The 24,310-nt window shown below is 35.5% G+C and overlaps 1 protein-coding gene across 1 annotated transcript in view; it reads right to left on the bottom strand.

The window, feature by feature from the left end:
* The window catches only part of LOC150106928 (NPC intracellular cholesterol transporter 1-like), a 920,722-nt gene that overhangs the window by 406,559 nt on the left and 489,853 nt on the right, over positions 1-24,310 (bottom strand). The gene's annotated exons all lie outside the window — the stretch shown is intronic.

Below are 24,310 nucleotides of genomic sequence, written 5' to 3'. Positions count from 1 at the left end.
CATATTGAGGTCACCACAACCAACTATAAATGAAACATACTACATTACAATTCCCTGTAGTGAACAGGTTCCTAGCATTGGGGATTGTTATAGATCTAGAGTCCTTATTCATTTTGTCTCACTACACTAGCATCCTATCACATATCAAAACATTGAGCTGTCCATATTCTTCTGATTTTTATTTTATACCTTCATCACTGTTGAGATTTGTGTGTGTGGGGGGGGGGGGCATTTATCCCAAACATGGGGTATAAGCAGGCCCACAAAATTCACCCATTCCAAGGAGTGGAAGTGGGTGAATGCCACAGGCAGAAAACTTGCAGAGTTTATGTTACAATTATAATGGAGGCAGAAAAAATTAAAAATAAAAAAATTAAATTAGATATATCATATATTTAAAAAATATTAAATTTATATATACATATTTATAGATATGATAACTAATAATTAAGGAATTGACAGCGTACACTAGAAATATAAATTAAATAAGCTTTAATATATACTTTCCGATACAAGTACTACATAACAGCAAATGAGAACCGAAGCTAACGTTTTCCTAAAGTCCTGATGGTGCCCCTTGGCGGGCTATATTGGCAGTTCTTGGCCTTTGGGCTGAAGTTCTTCTGATAAATGTTTCCCAAATTTGGGGCAGTCTCATGCATCCAAATTTGTTGAGGTTTGGCATGTTCCTAAGGGCTGAGGCTGATTCCATGAATAGTCTTTCATATTTTCATATTTGCAGTGTATTACTGTGGCTTTTTATATCTTATTCTGTGGCGAGTATCCAGAGCGTGGTCTGCAAGCCCAGAGTGGCTGTACTGGTGAAATCGGATGTAATCCTTGTGTTCAGAGATTCTGATATTTGCTGTCCTGCCTGTATGGCCAAAGTAGGACAATTTACAGCTGCAAGGGACCTGGTATACACCAGGTAGGTCTAGGGGAAGTGGTTGGTCTTTAGTGGAGTGGATAAGGGATGCTAATTTTCTGTGTGGTCTGTAACAAGTGGTCAAGTCATGTTTTTTTTAAGATTTTGTTGATTTTTTCCGAGATGCCTCGGACGTAGGGAATGGTGATGGATTTAGAGTAATCTTTTTTGTGAAGTGGGGTGGGGGTGGGGGGGAAGACTATTCATGGAATCAGCCTCAGCCCTTAGGAACATGTCAAACCTCAACAAATTTGGATGCATGAGACTGCCCCAAATTTGGGAAACATTTATCAGAACTTCAGCCCAAAGGCCAAGAACTACCAATACAGCCCACCAGGGTGCACCATCAGGACTTTAGGAAAATGTTAGCTTCAGTTCTCATTTGCTGTTATTTAGTAAATGTGTACACGTGTCTTTGTATTAAGTTCTCAAGAAGATGGCAATGTAACGTTTGCCGAAATATCGGAAAGTATATATTAAAGTTTATTTAATTTATATTTCTAGTGTACGCTGTCAATTCCTTAATTATTAGTTATCATGTTTAACCAGCGTATAAGCCTCTCTACAAGAATTATGATCATCCACGGAGATTCCTTTGAACACAAGGCATTATGGCAAACTGAAGCTAAAGTTATCCAGACAACTTAACCGTATAGCATTCCTAAAACGCTGCCGGGATAATCAAGTCATCCCTAACTGTGTAAAATTTAAACACCGCTTCGTCTCATAGAAAGCTCTCCGTATCTGTAACCGGGCGAGCCAGGCTTTACTTCGGGAGCAAATTACCGCTACATGCGGTTACCTAGCCGACATAAACAGAGCCATTTTAGTGCTAGAAAATGAGCTTTCACATACGCTTAATCATGAGCTTTGGTCAGTCCTACATGACGTCTGGTGTACGGCGGCTAATAAAGAATGCGAACGAATACGGAGCCAACATATCAACAAGTTTGAAAAATTAATAAACAACTCGGCGTCCAAACCTAAACTACAAACGAACACTGTAGTCAACCTTTCTTCGGTTATCTTGAAGCCTGAAGCACTCAAAGCTCTGTCACGTGGTCACAACTTCGCCATTGCTCCTAAGAAATTACCAGCGGAGAAATTAACGATCCAAATTGAACGTAGGATTCGCCACCTTCCAAACCACATCGCCAACGATATTAGATTGGAAGTAGCCTGTGTTCTCAAAAAAGCAAAACCTCCAAAATCCAACATATCCATTAGTGAATACAAGTCACTACAAGAATTCAAGAAAAACAAAGAAATAGTGATCACCAAAGCAGACAAGGGGAACGCCACTATGGTACTCAATCTTAATGACTACACAGGTAAGCTCAAGGCTTTACCATTCCCACCAACTCTCAAATTACAAAACTCCATACGTCCCATAGTGGATGGCATTGATTCTCCCACTTGCAAACTAGCCAAGCATTTAGCCAAAGCTCTCTCACACTATACTGGCAACACAGCATTGCACATAAAAAACTCAGCCCACTTCAAAGCCAGTATAGAAAACCTTACACTCCAACATAATGACATAATGGTCAGTTTTGACGCCTCCTCCTTATTCACGAATGTCCCCCTCAAAGAAACCTTAGAGCTAATCCAAGCTAAATTTCCTCCCAATATCTCAGCCCTATTTCAGTTTACAATGAACTCGGATTATTTCGTTTGGCAGAAATTTTCTATAAACAGATAGAGGGGACAGCCATGGGTTCACCACTTTCCCCACCCTTGGCCAACTTCTTTATGGAGACTTTTGAAGAGAAAGCCTTAAACTCAGCCCCACAAAAACCTACCATATGGCTCGCTATGTTGATGATGTGTTCGCTATTTGGCCACATGGCCCGGATTCACTCCTCTCCTTCCTAACACATTTAAACAACCAACACCCTAGAATCAAGTTCACCCAAGAAAAAGAGGAAAACAATAACCTCCCCTTCCTAGACACACGTCACCTGCCAACCTGATTGAACCTTGGTTTGCTCGGTTTATAGAAAACCCACCCATACAGGCAGATACATTCACCAAACAATCCCATCACCCCCTCTCACAACAATATGGAGTTATTAAGACACTATTCAACAGGGCAAAAATAATCTGTTCAAATGATCAAGCCCTAACCACTGAACTAAATCACATCCATTACACTTTCTCAGCCAATGGCTACCCCCCAAAAGAATCCAAAAAATACTTAAACTAGTTATCCACAACCCACCTCGCCCCCCCCCTTCACAAAAAAGATTACTCTAAATCCATCACCATTCCCTACGTCCAAGGCATCTCGGAAAAAATCAACAAAATCTTAAAAAAAACACGACTTGACCACTTGTTACAGACCACACAGAAAATTAGCATCCCTTATCCGCTCCACTAAAGACCAACCACTTCCCCTAGACCTACTTGGTGTATACCAGGTCCCTTGCAGTTGTAAATTGTCCTACTTTGGCTAAACAGGCAGGACAGCAAATATCAGAATCTCATCCGATTTCACTAGTACAGCCACTCTGGGCTTGCAGACCATGCTCTGGATACTTGCCACAGAATAAGATGGAAGAAAGCCACAGTAATACACCGCAGCAAGTTCAAATATGAAAGACTATTCATGGAATCAGCCTCAGCCCTTAGGAACATGCCAAACCTCAACAAATTTGGATGCATGAGACTGCCCCAAATGTGGGAAACATTTATCAGAAGAACTTCAGTCCAAAGGCCAAGAACTACCAATATAGCCTGCCAGGAGCCACCATCAGGACTTTAGGGAAAACGTTAGCTTCCTAGCTTCGGTTATCATTTGCTGTTATGTAGTACTTGTGTGCACGTATCTTTGTATTAAGTTCCCAAGAAGATGGCAACGTGACGTTTGCCGAAATATCGGAAAGTATATATTAAAGTTTATTTAATTTATATTTCTAGTGTACACCGTCAATTCCTTAATTATTAGTTATGTTTAACCAGCGTATAAGCCTCTCTACAAGAAATATTTATAGATAATTATATTTTATTCTAATTATATAAGCTCTAAATAATTATTTTTATTTTGATAATCCCCAGGACCATCGACAGGGTGTAGCATAGCTGCAGCCTGTTTCACGGCACTCATAATAAGGGCACTCGTTCAGAAGTATTACAGCAACAAGATATTTTACAAAAACACAGCATTCCGTTTACCAAATAAAAAAAGACACCATTTCCCATTGACAGTCAAATATGTGCTTATATTTTATTAATAAAAAATTATAGGCATACATACTAAAACTAAGCATTTTAGAACCCACTTATTAGATACTTAAGGAAACAACCTATAAAGTATCATATGATGTGAATTTCATATACTTTCATAGTCTATATATATTAAATTATATTATGCATGACTTCTCCTACTCAAATTGCGAGTCACTATCACCCCAACTTTCACGTTGGAGCGATAACTCGCTCCCTGCAGTAAACAATATGCCATCCACAACAGCAACTATATACTGCAAAACACGAAAAAACAATTAGTTTTATCATGTCACTGAATAAGGTTCACAGACATTTGCAGACTGTGTAATATATTTCTCAACAAATAGTGCAATTAGAGACAACTGGGAATATAAATACTAACTAATGAATCGCATCTTCCCTCCAACAGAAACTGATGTATAGACTCAAGTAAAACCACATGTTGCAGGCAACATATGGTTTTGCTTGATACTACCCCGTCATGAACGTGTTAAAACTAAGAAATATATAGTGAACATATTTCAGATATTATGGAAATTGGTTTAAGAGAATTAGCATTTCCATTCAATTGTCAGCTTGTTTTGTTTGGGTCGCACTATCTTTTGTTAATACCACACCAATCATATGCACTTCTTAATAGCTACCCTTTCTCTACTGGCGTACAATCATGCACATTTTTCACTTCTCATTAGTAATTTGTCAAGGATTGTTCATTACTTATCTCAAGTCTTAAATTACTGGTAATTTTTGCTTGATATAACGGGAAAGAAGATGACTATTTGGGTATATAATTTTGACGTTGCACACAAGGAAACCACTCTCGAGGACAGAAAAAGTGATGGAGAATAGAAGTTTCTTGGCAAGTCATCCATTTTCAGTTTTTTTTTCTGAAAACTTTAGTTTCCAAAAATCCCTGCATATATCTCACACCATGATTTTTTGCTTTAATTTTGGGAAAAAAGTGCGAGTTATATTCAGGTAAATATAGTAATTTTTTAGCTTTCAAATTCTTAAGTATGGATCATTGGTTAAAGACTGGATTTATAAAATGCACAAAAGAGATCAATATAACAGATACAGAAATAAGCAATTTCACTCCTCCATTGATGATAAATTATTTATATTAAGTAAAAATGTATAGTATCTTTATAAATTTTGTTCTATTAAAAATAAATCTTTTTTTTGTTTAAATGTACATCTAAATTCAAATAAAACATACATTTACAATGAAATATATTTTTATTTATTTTTATTATTATTTTGATAAGGTACTTGGTAATAATGAAAATTAAAGAAGGGGTACATGGATATCTGAAGTTTCAGAAACACCGATCTATCCAAATATTTAGTCTGAAACATAGGCGTATATTACACTGTTCATTTTCTTAAATTCTGCTTCGAATTTGGATAGACGAAACAGAGTGATATGTACATCTTACATTTTTTCCAGCGTCATTTCAATTTTGAATATGAAACAGATTGTATTGTGTATTCTGTGTTTAAGTGACTTTGGACAATTTTTGACTTTGTTTTTAATTGCGTACTTATTTTTGGATTTCTGATAGACAAATAAAATTTTAAAGATAATAGTTTATAAATTATAAGCATTAATCAGAGGAGAATTATTCTAAAATGCCAAAATCGCTCGTTGGCAGCAAACTTTACGTCTTACATTGCCCTCAATAATTATAGTTTACCATTAATTATCAAATTTTCAAATTACTGTATAAATTATTTATAGTAAAAATCCGTAGCAGGCAACTGTTTTAAATCGATTTTTTTAAAATAAGATTTAATTGTTTTAAAACTCTTAAAAATAATAAATAAATTAACTCAAATTTAATAATTAAAAGAAAAAGAATAATTTAAAAAATGAAACTGCAATTGATCAACATCAGCGAAAATTACTCAAAAAAGAACAAGAACACTGGATGCATGTTTTAAAACGCATATCAGTTATTAAATTTCTTGCAAAAGAAAACATAACATTCGGAGGAAGTTCAGATACTCTACATACAAATAATAATGGAAAATGTTTGAAACCGATTGAATTATTTGCCGAATTTGACAGCGTATTACAAACATGTAGAACGCATAAAAAACAATGAAATTCACATTCATTATTTAGGGAAATGTATAGAAAACGAAATCATTAATATATTGAGTAATGAAATTTAAAAAAATTGTATCTAAATGCTAAGTATTTTTTAATAATTGTTGATTGCACCACTAATATTTCGCAACAGGAGCAAATGTCCTTATAAGATATGTTTCTATAAAAGAAAAAAAATTAAGAAACCCAAGATATTATACAAATCGAGGAAAGATTTCTAGATTTTATTAAAATTAATAATACAACAGGCTGAAGTAACTTTAAAATTATTAGAAGAAAAAATCTTAAATATTCAAAATATCCATGGTTAGGGATATGACAACGGGTCAAATATGAAAAGGAAGAATGCAGGAATACAAGCACTTTTAAGGAACAAAAATCCTAGAGCATTTTTTGTTCCGTGTTGTATGCATTCCTTGAACTTGGTATTGAGCGATGCAGCAAACTACAATGTAGATACGTTTTATTTTTTGACATTATTCAGTCAATCTATAATTTCTTTTCTTCATCGAGTCATCGATGGGAAGTTCTTCTAAACCACATCCAAAATTTTAATTTAAAACTTTTATGCACGACGAGATGGGAAAGTCACGTTGAAACTGTAAAGGCAATACGAAATCAAGTAAAAGAAATACATGAAGCTTTAATTTTCATCGCAGACGATGACAGCTTAATTGGGCAACAGGGCATTAAAACAAAATTGGAAGTTAGTTTGTTAGCAAAAAATAAATTAATTCTTTCAAGTTTATATTTGGCACATTTGTCTGGTATGATATTCTAAGTTAAGTCAATGCATCTAGCAAACAATTGCAATATTATGGAAGCCTTGAAATCATTAGATGTCATGAAAAAATTCTTGATGTCATACAGAAGCGAAAATAATTTTTTGAAAGTTGAGCACCAAGCCTTTAGAGCATAACCTTGCTCTAAATATTGGGTTAAATATTGATTTCCCAACTAATGACAGCACATGAACTCGACATGTAAAAACTCAATTAAATTATAAATGTCCTGCCAAATCAATTACTAATTTTGAGCGACAGTTTCAAATTAATTTTTTTAATGTAATTCTTGATTCAGCAATAACATCAATTACTGAGAGATTTGAACAGCTAAATAAATATCAATCAATTTTGGGGTTTCTCTTTAACATTGGTAACTTAAAATGTGATAATGATACAGTAAAAAAAGCTTGTTTCGATTAGAAATTGTTTGGAGGATATCGAATAATTATTCTCCCAAAGAAGTATTAAATTATATTTGTGCAAATAACTGCATAAATCTTTTTCCTAATGTGTATACATCACTATGAATTCTTTTAACAATCCCAACTACAGTTGCAAGTGCAAAGTGCAGTTTTTCTAAATTAAGACTTACTAAAAATTATTTGAGGCCACAATGTTCAGAGAGAGATTAGATTGGCTTAGCCACCTTTATCTATTAAAAGTGACATAGCCGAGATATTAGATCTAGAAGAAGAAGTAGTCGTTTGCCAAAATTAAGGCTAGAAAGGTTTCTTTTTTTTTTAAATAATTAAAATTATTCATTCTTAATTTAGATTTTTTTCATATTTGTTTTGTCATATTTAATGTGATTTATATAATATTTATAAATTGTGTTAAAATTATGTACTCATAATAAACACAAAAATATTTTTTTATTTATTATTTATTTAATCACTATATTATATATATATATATATATATATATATATATATATAATTTTTATATATACATATACAATTTCGATGTGGAAAAAATTTGCTCAGGCCGGCACCGAGTAGAAGGACCTACAGAACAATGCTATGTGTGGAGTGAAGATAAGAGTTTAATCTGTTGACATTTTTCTTGAAAATTTGGAGGTTGTAGATTGGAGAAACTTTGTATAAGTCTGGTCTACAGGACAAAGGAACACAGAATAAATGTGCAGGAAAGCAGGTGAGAGATGTTTGTAGTCGAACTGAAAAGGTATGTTTGGCAAGCTGCTGCACTGGTTGTAACAGGTTCAACAACACTTTCATTGTCACTGCTTGAACAAGCATCACCAGTGTTTCAAGCAGTGACGATGAAAGTATCTGTAGAACAAATGGTGTACATGTGAGACAGAAGTTGAACATTTGAGGAAGGGATCAATGAAACAAACTGCTCTCCTATGGGCAGCATTGAGAATTTTTAGGAAGGTTTTAGATGAACCACCCCAAAGATGTCAAATATATAAAGAATATTCTAAGGATTGGCAATTTGGAACTTGTATAGAGTTCATGGCTGCATGGATAAAAACTAGCATCTTGAATGGCTGAGCAAGCTATAAATGCAACGTTTATGGCAAGAGGCTGAAGATAAATGGACACTTTAGTATTCAAGTGAGTTTTGTTCAGATATCTTTACTGGAAAAAAAACAGGGGACAACACATGTGTCTCGTCTTCAATACAAGGATACCATTCCTACATATGATAATTCTTGTGATATCAATGCTTGATCTTAGTTCCCAGGAGATGTGAGACACATGCAAAGTTTCTAGTATAATAAGAGGCAAGACAACATGCCTCTTACCATACTAGAATTATGCAAGAATCAGAAGAAAAGTGATACCAGGAGGTCAGCTTTATCTTTAAGTGATGTAACAATGATGCCATCAGGATGAGAGAGAGACTGGCAGAAGTTGCATCCTACTGGACCACATGTACAGGCAGCAAAGTTTGTTGATAGATTTGCTGATGGCTGCTTTGCATTTACTTCATACTTTAGCATAGTATAAGTATGAAGGTGGAATTCTTTTTTCAGGCCATCTACAGTGAGCATAGTTTTTCTTCAAATGCTTGGGCACATCTGGTGAACCAGAGCTCAGATAATAGATGAGAATTTTGGTAGAACTGAGAATGAAGGTCTTCAGACTAATGAGAATTTCTGCAACAGGCTCAGAGCAGATGTTGGGATAAGAAAGGCAAACAATAGTCTAATTATGGGGAAAAAAAGAGCAGAAGTTCCAGAGGTCATCTTGTTTAATACTTTTATGGAGCCAAAGAACAAAAGGTTGAGAATGACTGGAAGGAGAACAATCTGTATGAGACAAAACTCTTACAAGATTATGATATAGTACCCTATTTTAAAAAATGGTTAATACGTGCAAGGAAAATTAGAATTTAATATCCATGCCTATATATTTCACTCACCGTAACAAGAGCATCATTCAGGGAGAATGAAAAGACTGATAACATTCAAATTATGAAACAAGAATGAGTCATAGATGAGTATACTTTGGGTCTTAGTCACAAAATTGAGTGAACAAGGGCCATATCAGGCAGTTACATCTGAGCATAGCCAACATTTGAACTAGTGCAAAGAGTTCAGGATAAAACTAAAGAGGACAAGTCAGATACCTTAAATTTCACTGATGAGAGGGAATTGTTAAATTACTATCATCTGAGATCTCCAGGGAGTCAAGGACTCATTGAGGGAGGCTATAAATCACCCGAACCAGCTATCATACCTTCCCTTAAATTCATTCACACTAGATGTACTCACTACCCCTAACAGCAAATTATTCCACTCACTCACTGCTCTCTGGGAGAAAAATTTAGCTCTTACCCCTTTCTTGACTGTGAACAAACTTAACTTCCATGGAAGCCCCCCCATATTCTCTCCCCAGCTTCCATATAACATCATTGAAATCCTATAACACCCATTCAAAAGTTTATAGATCTCTATCATGTCACCCCTCTTTCTCTTGTTAACCAGAGCCTGCAATCCACATACTTGCAAGCTGTCCTCATAATCTAAATTCCATAATCCAAATATAATCTTGCTAACTCTACTTTGCACCCTTTCCACAGCTTCTTTACCCCCTTGGAACCTGGGAGACCAAATCTGCACACAATAATCCAGATGTGGTCTTATCAAAGCCTTATAAAGAGGCAAAATGACTTCCTTATAAGTCAAAGTTCACTTCAACATCGCAATTACCGAGTTGTATTTGCAACTTTTGCTATGTGACATTTGAACTTTAAATTCTTATCCACCAATACACCAAGATTCCTTGCCTCTTCAGTTTCTTGTAGCATAATCTCACTAATATAATATGCCACTGGAACTCTAATCATGCTGAAGTGCATAACTTTGCACTTACTATAAATTGACAGCTATTTTAGTTTGCCCAAATTTCCAGTCTATTCAAATAATTTTGTAACTGCTGAATATCAGTAGCATCCTTGATTGACCTTGCCTATCTTCACATCATTGGCAATCAAATGCACATCTGATGACAGACCGTGCCTAATGTCATTAATATATAGATTGAACAATAACCAAAGTACTGAACCTTGAGGTACAACTGGTTTTTTTTTTTTTTTTTTTTAATCTTTGTACTGGTTATGGGCAGTACTACCCTTATATCACGTCCAGACTTGATATAGGCCTAAGTCTTTACAAGTGTTTTACCCTATACCTGTCCTCGTTGTCGTCATTCTCTGGTGGCAACGCCATGCCACCACTGTGCCCTGTAGGGCCCTCAAGGAAAGAACTTTTCTATCCTTCTGCATAAGTCCAAGCTGTTTTAAGTCCTTATAACTATCTGCACTCCATACACCATGTAAAGAGATGGTGGCGCTGGTAAATCTCTGAGTTGTCCCATGCTCCTCCTGTGTATCTTACTACCTAGATCTTGGTTATTTTTATAATAGTTTATTATTATGGCTATAGGCTAGTGGGCACCCTGTTCCCATCACCTGGGCATCAACTACCCAAACATCATCATCTCTTTTAATCACCAAATGTGGCTTACGCAAACCCGCGGAGGTCCTATAATGTGGTTCCACCACAGTCTCCCAACGATTGTTCTTAAAGCTGTTGTTCAGAATGGAGATCACGGCATCATGGCTCCACTCGCAGATCCCATGGGTGTGGAAGTAGCACTGGGCTATATGAGACAATGTCTCACTGTAGTGGCAGCCAGCCCTACAGTTTGAGTCATCACTACCCCATCAAACTGTGCAGGCTCGAGTAGGCAGGGCACTGATCCTCGTCCTGATAAGGTCAATATACTTAAACCCAGGGAGGAGTCCGGTGCCATCCCTTACCCAATCATGCTGTGGAGGCACCAGATATGACTATTTTAAAGGAGCACCATCTACAGAACAGTGCAACAGAGATGCCCACCTCGTGTTCTGCAGGTGCTGACTCGATTAAAGTACCTTGATAATGGGGCCGGCCTTTAACCCGCCCAAAGTCTTCTTGTATTAATGGGCTATAGAAAGCCTCTCTACAGATAGGGGAAGAAGATAGTTCTAACTACGCGATTACTTAAGATAACTGGTTATCTTAAATCTGGCAGATTCACATCCACTGTATACCACTTTTTGATATCTGTCTGTCAACCATCCCCTGATCCAAGTCAAGAGGTTATACTTAAGCAATTATGTCCTACAGTGATGTCAGACGATGAGGACTATTCCTGAGAATGCTTGAGGATTTCCAAGTGAAGCTGATCATGTTACGACGGCCTAAGCAGAATCTTATATAAAGTCTTCAAATAAAGTCCCATCGAGGAGAACGGAGAAAATTTTCTGCGGAGTGGTAGACAGCACACCACAGTTCGGAAATGATTCAAAGAAAAGCGTAGTAGTGCAGTGCCAGGTGCAAAAGATGGCCGATAACTATACAGTATGGTAATCTAGATCTACATGAGATGGCAGCATGAAATCTGAAAAGATCTAGTAATGTAAAGAATTTCATTCTATGTTAAAAATCGCTTAGAAGAATAAGAATTTTGTGTATACTGTAAACTAAGGACACTAATAGAGTGAGAATTTAAGTGAGAATTTGACTGAATTAGTTAAGACCCCGTGGAACAAAGAAGAATTTTTGATAGGCAGTATTTTGATTGAGAATGGCTAGGCTTGACTAATGAAATTTAGAATTAAGATAGTTATTGATAGAGTATTGATGAAGTGTTCAATGCGTGTTCTGTGAATAACCTGTGAAAGGAATTACAGTGATACTCTGAAGTTACGCAGTAGGTGGGACCAGCGAAAAGCGCGCAAGTCAAATTCGCGTAACTCGGGGTATAATTTTGCATGTAATTTATATATACAAGCATACAATTGGGATCAAATGTTTACAACACAAATTTATAAATTTTTTAAGAAATATAATCATAATTGTAGTTTTTCGTACATACATAAAAAAAAAGAAAGTTATTTCGATGTCGATGGTTTCATAAAATCTAATAGATTCATTTGATGGCATAACGTCTTTTTCTTGTCACGCAAAATTTCTTCATAGCAAGTTAGTGATTTATTTATTCCTTGCCTTGTGGCTACAATTCGTTCCTCATTAGAATCTATGTCCTCCAAAATCTGTAAACCTTTCTCAATTAAGCTGAGACCTTCCGTTAATTTTGCAATTGTCATGTGCTTTTCTGGTAAAACTGGATCTGAGGTTTCTGTCTCTTCAGTAGCGAAAGGTCTCCGATATCGGAGACACCCCAAGAATCTCTGATAATCCTTACAGCATCTAAAACATTAAACCATTTCCAAAACTCTTTAATAGACAGTTGATCATTTTTCCTCATAGCTTCATTCAGACTTGCAAACGAACGCTGTGTGTAGTACGCTTTGAATGTTTTTCTTTTCTTGCTAGCTGTAGAAGAATCGGACTTGCTTCTTTTGGGCGACATTATTATTTTTGATGTGATAAAATTTTTATCAAGAACATAACATTAAACAATCACAACGTTTGTAGACTATAAAAATCGTGTATGAATGGAGACCACGCAAAACACGTCAGTGCTTGTTCACAGCATGTGCGACACTGGCGAATACTGCCGGTGTGGGAAAGATACGACTAGTAGTGAGGCGTGACGGGAATACGTACATATAAGAAACTGCATAACTCCGGATTCGCGTAAGGGTATGACTGTATATCCTAGTAGTGTTATGCTTACACTTAATCTTATCTTTTCGTAACTGAAAGATTTAGCTTACTCAATTTTATTGCTGTGATATAGTATGAACCTTAACTTACAGTGAGTTTTGTTCTATTGAGTATTTGAATTTTCTTAACTGTAAAATGTTTTATTCTTTTCCAATAAACGTTTTGTACTTTATATCTGAGTTTATGCCTGATTACGAATTCAAACCACCACTTATGAAATAGAACCTTTTGACAGGAAGGAATTAGATATTATTGCTTAAGTGAGATTCAGGTCACGACTGCTAACTGAATCTGCACGGCACTAGCGTAAGATTAATTATTGTGTGTATCCCTTTAGAATTTAGAATTATTTCCCTGAACAAGAGTCTCTTTTGTTATAGGATATTGGCTGGTGCAGCATAAAATAAATTTTGCCAACATCCGAAAAGGAAATAGTACTGAATTAATATTTCAAAGGCACAATAGTAAATTAGAAAGTGGGCTATTTAGAGGTAGAACAAGGTATAATATAGAGAAACAACAATGTAACACTTGGATAAAGGATTAAACTAAATTTAGCTTAGTATCCAATAATTATTATCATTATATAACACCTCCAGGGAGTCCAAAGACTCATCGAGGGAGGACACCTACTCTACAACTCCATCTCCACCACTCAAATCCAACAACTACAACAAACCACGACTACCATCACCATCTGCACCAATGCCATCTACCGTCCATCATCACTACTAGTATTTTCGAGACAATCACAAACATCCATGCCCACGGAAGGATTCAAACCCACAGCCTTTTGACTGGAGAGCAGATAAGTTGACCATTAGGCCAATCCAGGCCGGCAAATATGGAAGTCAAGAGACATCAAACAAGTAACAAAAGAGTAAGAATCTACAAGACAATGGTCCTTCCAATACTTCTCTATAGAAGTGAATGTTGGAATCTCAAAAAAGCTGAAGAGAGACAATTATTAACTATTGAAATGGGTTGACTAAGAAGATTACTTGGAGTATCTCTGGTGGATAGACTAAGAAACGAAGACATAGGGAAATGACTAAAACAATAAATAACATCTATAGACAAAAATCCAAGAAAGAAGACTGCGATGGTTTGGCTATGTGACCAGAATGAGAATAAAAAGATTACCAACTAAAGTCCTGTATACAACGATGAAAGGTAAAATATCCAAAGAGCAGCCCAGAATTAGATGGATAGACAAAATAAAAGAGGACCACATCACAAGCGACACCAAACTGGATAGAACTGCTTGGACTCCCTAGGGACAGACAGAAGTGGAAAGAGTTCATTTGGCCTCATTATCATCCACATAGATGATGGAAGAGAGAAGACCTATCATACCTCTCCTTATCTCATTTGCTGGTAAAGCACCCACAACTGCCTCTGGTTACCCATTCCCTACACTCCAAGCAAAAAATCTAGTTTTAACACCCTTACTAATCACACTCTCACAACTTCCACTGGTAACTCCTTATTCTCACACTTCTGGCCATGTACTGAAAAAACTCTTTAGTGTCAATTCTATAAAATTCCTTTAATAACTTAAATACTTCAATCACGTCTCCTCTTTTTCACCTATCAGCTAATTTTGGAAGCCTACAGATTGTCAATCTCTCCTCATACAGAGGATTCCATAGTCCTGCCACAATCTTTGTCATTTGTCCTTGGATCCTCTCCACCATATCTTCATCCCTCCCAGAATCCAGGAGTCCAGATCTGTGCACAGTAGACCAGGTGTGGCACGATTAAAGCTTCACACAGGAGAACAATAACATCTCCATTTCTGCTTGTTAGTGTATTCAACAACAACCACATAATCTAATGTGCTGTTTTGGTTACCATCACAATATGCCTCTCTAAACTTCAACTCCCTACCCAAAATTAAACCCTATCTTCATCAGTTTCTGGTTCAATTACATCAATAAGGTACACAGTTTTTGATCTCTTCCCAAAGTGACAAAAATGATATTAAAGCAAATGATATAACAAAATAACGCTGAATACATATAGACCTGATCTGTTCCAGACTTATTTTTTAATCTAACCCAGCCTTCTCTTCCTAGCTGGTTTATATTTTATTAATTGTTTAGGATATCAGGTGTGGTCATTCAGTTTTGGTTGTAATTTTTTTTACTTTTCCATTCTACTGATCTTTAGTTCTTTTAAAATGTATATTTGTTCCTTTATTGTCTAATAATGTGTATTCTGCAGTTATTCACTTGTTTTTACTCTTTATCTCCTTATTTATTACCAAAATTTCACTGCTATATAATAATGTTGGTACTGCTAAAGTATTATTGTATATTTTTAAGTATATTTTTGAATAAGATTTGGATTGAGGATTCTATTTACCATACCGATAACCTGTAAAACAATTCAAAGTTTTTAAATTTTCATTTTTCACCTTCATATATTTCACATCCAAGATAATAAAATAATATAACAGAAATGCTTTTAATTAACTATTTTACTTCTAATTGGAGTTTGTCCACAAAATGCTACTGGTTTAGATATATCTACAAATACTTTCATTCTAAACTTTTTTTTTTTTTTTTAATTTTTTATGTTGAGCTCATACACGAGAGGTTCGTAGATCGATCTGTAGTACATTAGTGATGCTATTTTGGATGAACATTTTCCATGCAAAAATCTGTAGGAAACACAATAGTGCAGAGACCAATCATCTGTGCAAAAGTGGGGAGAGTGAGTTGGTAAGAGATGGGTCATTAATAAGTTTGATTGCTCTCCTCTGTATTGAGTCAAGCATTTTGAGGGAGCTTTTGGGGGCCTCACCCCATATGCAGGAGCAGTATTCGATGGTTGGGTGGATTTGTGATTTGTATAAGGTTAACGTTACTATAACATTAGTTCGCCTGTTCAGGGGTGAAGTAAAGTCTTGAGCGAAAGAAATTCTAGTTTTTTTTATTTTTTAGAAGCTGAGGATGCAATGGTTGTTACATGTTTATGCCAGGAGAGGCATGCTGTCAGGGTAATCCAAGAAGATAAATCACAGATTGTCTGGAAATTTGGGTGTTGTCAAAAATAATACTGGGAGAAAATGCTTTTTTTTACCCTTTTTTTTTTTATTATGAGAAATGAGATAGTACTGGTTTTATTTGAATTGAAATTAACTAGGTTATCTGAGCCACATTGAAGGATGGCTTGGAGGTCTGAATTGAGGGCAGTGGTGGTTGCTGTTCTGAAGGTTGAGGTGAGTTGTGTGTAGTAAGGTTTATCAAAAGAAAGGGAGGAGTGCAATATGTTGTCATCTGCAAAACAGAACCTTGAGGAACCCCGACATTAATTGAATGGTGAGAGAATAAGGAGCCATCCACCACCACACGCAGTGTCCCTTCAAAAAAGCTGGCAATCCAACTACAGAGGTCTTGAGATAGATCAAGTGATGGCAGCTTGCTTAGTAAGCCCTTGTGCCAGACCCAGTCAACGCCATGGAGATATCAAGTCGAACTGCTTGAGATTTGAATTTTGATGTTCTAATATAGTGTTTAAAATATATTGCTTTTTTTTTGTAAATTGTCTGACTTCCTTAAATGATATTATTACCTGATCATCTGCAAATGATACATTTATTTTATTATTCTGAAAAATTTCTATACCTGGATTAATTAAAGTGGTCCACTGAATTTCATTAATATAAACTATTAGTGTTGGAGAGAGAGGACATCCCTGTCTTATTGATTTATAGACTTATTTTATGATTTCATTTATTTTTTTTCCTATTATCTTAGTGTATATTCAATAATGCCTCTAATAAAATATTGGTTATATTTATTCTTTGTCATTTTTATTTTTGTCAAATTCTTTTCATAGTCCATAAACAAAAGGCAAGTTTTTCTAAATTCTCTTCTTTTTTCTATACATAATTATAAAAAAAAAAAAAATGCTGCATCAAATTTGTCCTTTTTTGAATTGATCTGAGATTCTAATAATATCTTAAAAAAGGTATTTGAGCATAAATAAATAAATAAAAAAATTACAAAGTAACCACAGTAATGAACTTTAATAAAAGTAAAGAAACTTTGGACTGAAAATAACAGTATATCAGTGTGTAGAAACAAGCAAATCAAAGAACAGGAAGAGAAGGTACATACACAATCGGTTTACCAATTAAAAAGTTGTCATGAACTACATATCAAATTCCTGACACATACCCTCAAGGGATGTCACAGGATATCATGATAGTACTACATGAAAAACTTACGTCATTACTAACCACCTATCAACAATTTTCCTCCAAAACAATCATTTATTTGTCAAGACTCCAACATTATCAGATCTTATATTTCTGTCTTCTATGACATTTTTTACTGCAATAATCCACCTATATCTTGGTCTTACACCGGGTCTTTCCTGCCAACCTGACAGAGAACACTTGTTTTGCTAATTTTTCGTCTCCTGTTCTATTTAAGTGACCATATCACTTGAGATCAGCTCTGCTAACAATGTCAAGTTCTTTCCTAATATCCTCATTTTTAATATGATATTGCCCCTGCTGCCATCTGTTCATGCCCCTAATCTTTCTCAGGACTCTCATATCTATGGTCTAGTCTTTGATCAAATGTTTACTTCTAACCCAGCTCTAAGATCCATAAGTTAAAATTGGTTTAAACACTCTTGTATACAGCTAATTTAGTGTTTTGACTAATTTCTCTTATTCCATATAAATTTATTCAGTGGACTTCCTACCATACCAGCTTTGATGATTTTTTTTTTATTTCCATAATTCATTTACCATATTCACTTAAAATTGTGCCTAAGTAGCTAAAATGTTTCACTTCTTCTACAGGTTCTTCGTATAGGATGCACATGATATTTTCAATGTTTTTGCCTATTTTTATTGCCTTTGTCTTGTTATTGCTGATATCAAATTTATTACAACAGTTATTCACTTTATTCACGAAACCTTACAGGCTTGTACTGGATTTATTTAAAAGTATAACATCATCTGCATAAAGCAAAAAAGTTGACATTAACACCACCAATTTCGATATCAGGTTTAATACCACTTTCCTTCATGTGTTCCATATAGGTAATGAATAACAAAGGGGGATAACATACATCCTTGTCTAACACCATATTTAACATTAAACCATCTTCCTGTACTTCCTTCAATTCTAACTGCTGACTTACAACTCAAATAAAGACTAAGTATTGCCCCACTGACACCATACAACCATAGCATTTTGAATAGCTTCTCTCTTGGCACCTTGTCATATGCTTTTTCCAGATCTTTGTGATATTCACATGATTTCTCAACTATTTGTTGTAAAGTGAAAATCTGATCCTGACAGCCTCTATTTGGCCTGAATTCAGCTTGCTCTTCACCAAGCTTACCTTACACAATTGTTCTCAACCATTTTTCAAGTATACTTGCATAAATCTTAATAGAAACACTCAATAGGGAAATACCTCTAATTCTCACATTGTTCTATTTCCCTTTTCATTTATGGGTACTATGAGAGCTCTACACCAATAATCTGGAATTCGTCCCACTGTCATACAAGATAGATATTAATGTATTAATAAATAAATCTATTTTTGACGTCTACATGAAATGAGAATCTCCCAGAATTTTGGAATTTTGAAATGAGAGAGAGAATCATTCTAATTCAGGTTAGACCAGACTTTTGAATATTCTTAGACTTTTGAATAGTCAGGTTAGACCAGACTTTTGAATATATTACTCAATGTAATATTGATGTGCATTATTTCTTTTTTCTGCAGAACAGACTGTCTGTCCAATGTATATCAAATTACCTTCACAAGGATCCTTTTCCTTAGTGTTACACAGTGATCAACATTCATTTTAGACAAATTATGAACTCTACAAATGTGTTATAAATAATTATTTTAATTTCCAGACATTTCAAGGGACAATAGAAGCCATCAACTGCCTTCAGTGAATAGTCATGTAGTCAACCTATCTAACCACGCCCTGAACAACGATGAACTCTGGCTACTCAGCAAAGGTTTAAGCTTCGCCATGATACCCAGAACAATTAACAAACTTGATTTTATTTACCATATTGAAAGAAGCTTAAGATCTATCCCAACCACCACAGAAGACAAAATATGTTTGGAAACCTCTAACATTTTAAATTTAAATTATACGAAAATAATAACTAACAACCTAACGAAATCTAAATTGACAGCGGTGAAATCACTAAAATTAAATATCTGGACATCACAATTACTAGAGTCGATAAAGGTACTTCCACAATTATTCTAAATCGAACTACATATTTGGAAAAAAATTAATCTAATAATCTTGGACCATGGCACCTATCAACTTGTTAACTATGATCCAACCAATCAAATAAAGAAAACAGAAAAACTACTTTTGCTACTTGGCCCAAAGACAGTTAAAAAAATTACTTCCACACTACACTTGGTCGCTGAGAATTTATGGTTTATCAAAGATTCACACACAAAACTCACCACTCTGGCCAACAGTCGAGGGTATGGACAGCCCCAATTATCACCTACCCAAGAAACTAGCATCAACACTCAAAGAGTTAGGTCATTCCACCTGCTATATTAAAAACACACAACACTTTGTACACAAAATCAAAAACATCACACTGGAAAAGGGTGATTTCTTAGTCAGTTTTGATGTCTCCTCCCTCTTCACAAATGTCCCAATCAATGACACAATCCTTCCATTACAGGACAAATTCCTCTTTGCACATGTACTACATTCTGGCTATTTTTTGTGGCAAAACACTTTCTACTTAAAAAAAAGAAGGCACGGCCATGGGATCACCATTCCCCCCCCTCCCCCCCCCCCACACACACATTGCTAAGTTTTACGTGGAATATATTGAGCAATGTGCTCTAGATTCCTCTCCTTTAAAACCCAAAGTCTGGCTTAGATACATTGACGATGTTTTTGCTATCTGGTCCCATGGTTTACTGGCCAATGTTGTTGTTATTATTAATACATAACACCTCCAGGGAGTCCAAAGACTCATCGAGGGAGGGCACCTACTCCACAACTCACCATCTCCACCACTCAACCTAACTATAACGAACTGCTCCTCTACTTTCATCATCTACACCCATGCCATCTACGACCAACCACTAGTATTTTCAGCAATCACAAACAAACATGCCCACAGTGAGATTTGAACTTGGCCTTTTGGCTGGAGAGCAGATACACTAACCACTCAGCCAAACCAGGCCACCATAGTTGGCTGAGCGGTTAGTGTAGTTTATATTTACACATAAAACACCTACCACCACCTAGCACAAAAACTAGGTGTCAATGATACACTAAAAAACAGGACTTTGAAGATTTGCTCCAATGAACAAGCACTTAAAGATGAATTAAAAGTTATCAGCAATACCTTCCTAAAAAATGGTTACAGCCAAAATAATCACAACAAAATTCTGTACAAGACCTCAACTCAAAAACAAAAATATACTATAATAAAACTTTAACCATTCCACACATTAAAGGGATATCAGACAAGATAAAAAGAATACTACAAAAATACAACCTTAAAAGCCATCTTTAAACTTCATGAAAAATTAAAGAAGTTACTCAACTCATCCAAGAATCCACTCCCTCCGATGACCCACCCTGGAGTATATCGCATTTATTCCACCTGTAATTTGCCCTATATAGGGCAAACAGGATGCACAATTCCTATCAGAAAAAAAGGAACATAAACGACATTAAATATAATATATATGGCAAAGCTGGCCTTTCTGATCATGCCCTTAACACTTTACATAGAATTGACTGGAAAAGCACCTGTTGTTTGCATCACACCAAAACATTGTATGAATATAAATTTAAGAGTGCCTGTGAGATTATCACCACCCTAATCTTAACAATATTGATGGTCTAAAAATCCAAAGAATATGGAATATTCTACCCACTTAACCCATCAAAAGCACAAAATGTGGAAAGGCAGCTGGAGTAGATGATATTCGACCGAAATGCTCAAGTATAGAGTTATAAAAGTCTTAAACAGTGGCTGCAAGTTTAGAGGGCCTGGACAGAGGGAAGAGTTCAGGTTGACTGGAGTAGAGCTCTCATAGTTTTGTGGTTATGATCCATCAAGTCGTTTCCGACTCCTGGTGACTCCACGAACATACACTCTCCATTCCGATCTGTCCCTGACCATGTCTTTCAGAACCTCCAAGCGCACTCCAGTTGCTTCTTTAACTCCATCCACCCATCTAATTCTTGTTCTTCCTCTTTTCCTGCTTCCATCAACTTTAGCAAGCATTATCATCTTCTCCAGACTGTCATTTGCTCGCATAATATGTCTGAAGTATGACAATTTTTGATTGATGATCATAGCTTCAAGGGAGCAATCTGGCTTTATTCTGTCAAACACTGATTTATTGGTTTGCTTTGCAGTCCATGGTATTCTTAGTAACTGTCTCCAAACCCATAATTCAAATGCATCTATCTTCCTTCTTTCACCTTTTCTCGGCGTCCAACTTTCACATCCATAAAGCACCACAGGGAATACCACTGCTTTCACGATTCTGATTTTTGTTGCGAGGCTAATATCTTTAAAGATCTTGCTTAAATTTGTCATTGCTTTTTTCCCCGAGTAATAATATCTTCTAACTTCTTCGGTACAATAACCATCTTTATCAATTCGGGATCCTGGAAACACAAAACTGTTAACTGCTTCTATTTTCCCCCTATCTACTTCAAAATCATTAAATTCACATGTTGCTATAGCTTTTGTCTTTTGGAGGTTAAGTTTAAGACCATATTTAGCACGTTCTTCTTTAACTTTCAATAATAAGTTCCTTCAAATCTTCTTTGCATTCGGCTAGCAAGGTGGTATCATCTGCATACCTCAAATTAGTAATATTTTTTCCACCAATTTTAATTCCAACTGGAGACTCCTCCAGCCCTGCCATTCTTAAAATGTATTCTGTATAATATAAGCACAAGTACATATACTTGTGCTTATATTATATGCTATAAGTACAAGCATATAAACACAAGAAAGATATTTAATTAGCCAAATATTTCGGTCCTAAAATTGCATACCATCTTCAGTGGTACCACAAGAACAGTTTTAAAAAAATACAAGGTGGAATACTAACAATAGATCATTTCAAATAGAACAAGCCGTGTGATGTTATATCACACGGCTTGTTCTATATTTTATTTTCCATGACTGAAATAAAGATATTAATTCCTTCTCCTATAGACAAACACTCAATTATGTCTCTTCCTTGAGTTTATCAAATTCCCTGCAACTGTGATCTCTCCTATTTTGGACAAACTGGATGTTCTCTAGAAAAAAGAATCCAAGAACATCAATCCTCCATTCATCACAACAAACCCGAAAAATCTGGATTGGCTCAGCACGGGATAGAAACTAACCACAACATCCTTTGTTCAAAAACTTGCCTCTTGAATAGATCCTGCTATAAATTTGAACATTTATTCAAAGAAAGTGTAGAGGCCTTACTCTATCGTCCTAATCTGAATGACTATATCTGTATCAAAAATCTGGGAAAGTGTAATCAAGATAACTCATTAATTCATATTAATTTTATGTTATTTAAAATTATTAATTAATATCTTTATTTCAGTCATGTCTCTGCTTAAAAATATTCCCTTTAATACTTAGTGATATAACATCACCCGGCTTGTTCTATTTTAGATGATCTATTGTTAGTATTCCACCTTGTATTTTTTTTAAAACTGTTCTTGTAGTGCCACTGAAGATGGTCTGCAATTTTCAGACCGAAATATTTGGCTAAGTAAATATCTTTCTTATGTTTATGTGCTTATATTTATACAATCTTTATGTCACAAGTATCCTTAAAATATCAAATTAAAATGTATTCGCTGTACAAGTTAAACAGGTACAGAGATAAAACACATCCTTGTCGCACCCCTTTACCTATTGTGAAATACTCAGTTTCTCCAAGGTCTGTTCGGACAGTAGCTTCTTGTTCGCAATAAAGATTCCTCAGAAGGATAATGAAATGCTCTGGGACTCCCATTGTTCTTAACACATTCCACAGTTTCAAATGATCTGCAGAGTCAAAAGCCTTGCTATAGTCAAGGAAACAAAGGCAGACGTTCTTGTGATATTCCTGTGCTCTTTCTATTATCCATCTCACATTGGCGTTTGATCTCTTGTTCCTCTGCCTTTTCGAAATCCTGCCTGTTCATCTGGCATTTCTCTCTTCATGAATGGTTCCAGTCTTTTCTGAATGATCTTAAGACTCTCATAGTACCCATATATAAAAAGGAAAATAAAACTGAATGTGAAAATTACAGAGGTATTTCTCTACTGAATGTTCCTGATAAGATTTATACAAGTATACTTGAGAAATTGTTGAGAAGGATTGTGGAAGAGAAGCTTGGTGAAGAACAAGCTGGATAAAGGCCAAATAGAGGCTGTCATCACGACCAGATTTTCACTTGATGACAAATTGTTGAGAAATCATGGGAATATAACAAAGTTCTGTATTTAAGTTTTGTAAATCTGGAAAAGGCATATGACAAGGTGCCAAGAGAGAAGCTATTCAAAATGCTATGGTTGTATGTCGTCAGTAGAGCAATACTTAGTCTTTATTTGAGTTGTAAGTCAGCTGTTAGAATTAAAGGAAATATAGGAAGATGGTTTAATGTTAAATATGGTGTCAGACAAGGATGTACATTATCCCCTCTGTTATTCATTATCTGTATATGAAGGAAAGTGGTATTAAACTTGATATCAAAATCGGAGATGTTAATGTCCACTCTTTGCTTTATGCAGATGATGTTATACTTCTAAATAAATCTGCCACAAGTCTGCAAGATTCCCTGACTAAACTGAATAACTATTGTAATAGATATGGTATGAAGGTCAGCAATAACAAGGCAAAGACAATGAAAATAGGGCAGAAGCATTGAAAATATCGACTGCATTGTGAATAGAGAACTGTTTTACTTGTGCCCTATAGCACAAGTAAAACATTTCAGCTACTTAGGCATGATTTTTAGTGAAGATGGTAAATTAAACATGGAAATAGACAACAGAATCAACAAAGCTGGCATGGCAGGAAGTCAAATGAATAAATTTATATGGAATAAGAGAGAGAA

This window comes from Typopeltis vanoorti, chromosome 5 (assembly GCF_054136105.1).
Source record: "Typopeltis vanoorti isolate ZY-2024b chromosome 5, IOZ_Tvanoo_1.0, whole genome shotgun sequence".
NCBI lineage: Eukaryota > Metazoa > Arthropoda > Arachnida > Uropygi > Thelyphonidae > Typopeltis > Typopeltis vanoorti.
Note: the sequence above shows the minus strand (reverse complement) of the source record. Positions and strands in the feature narration are given on the sequence as shown.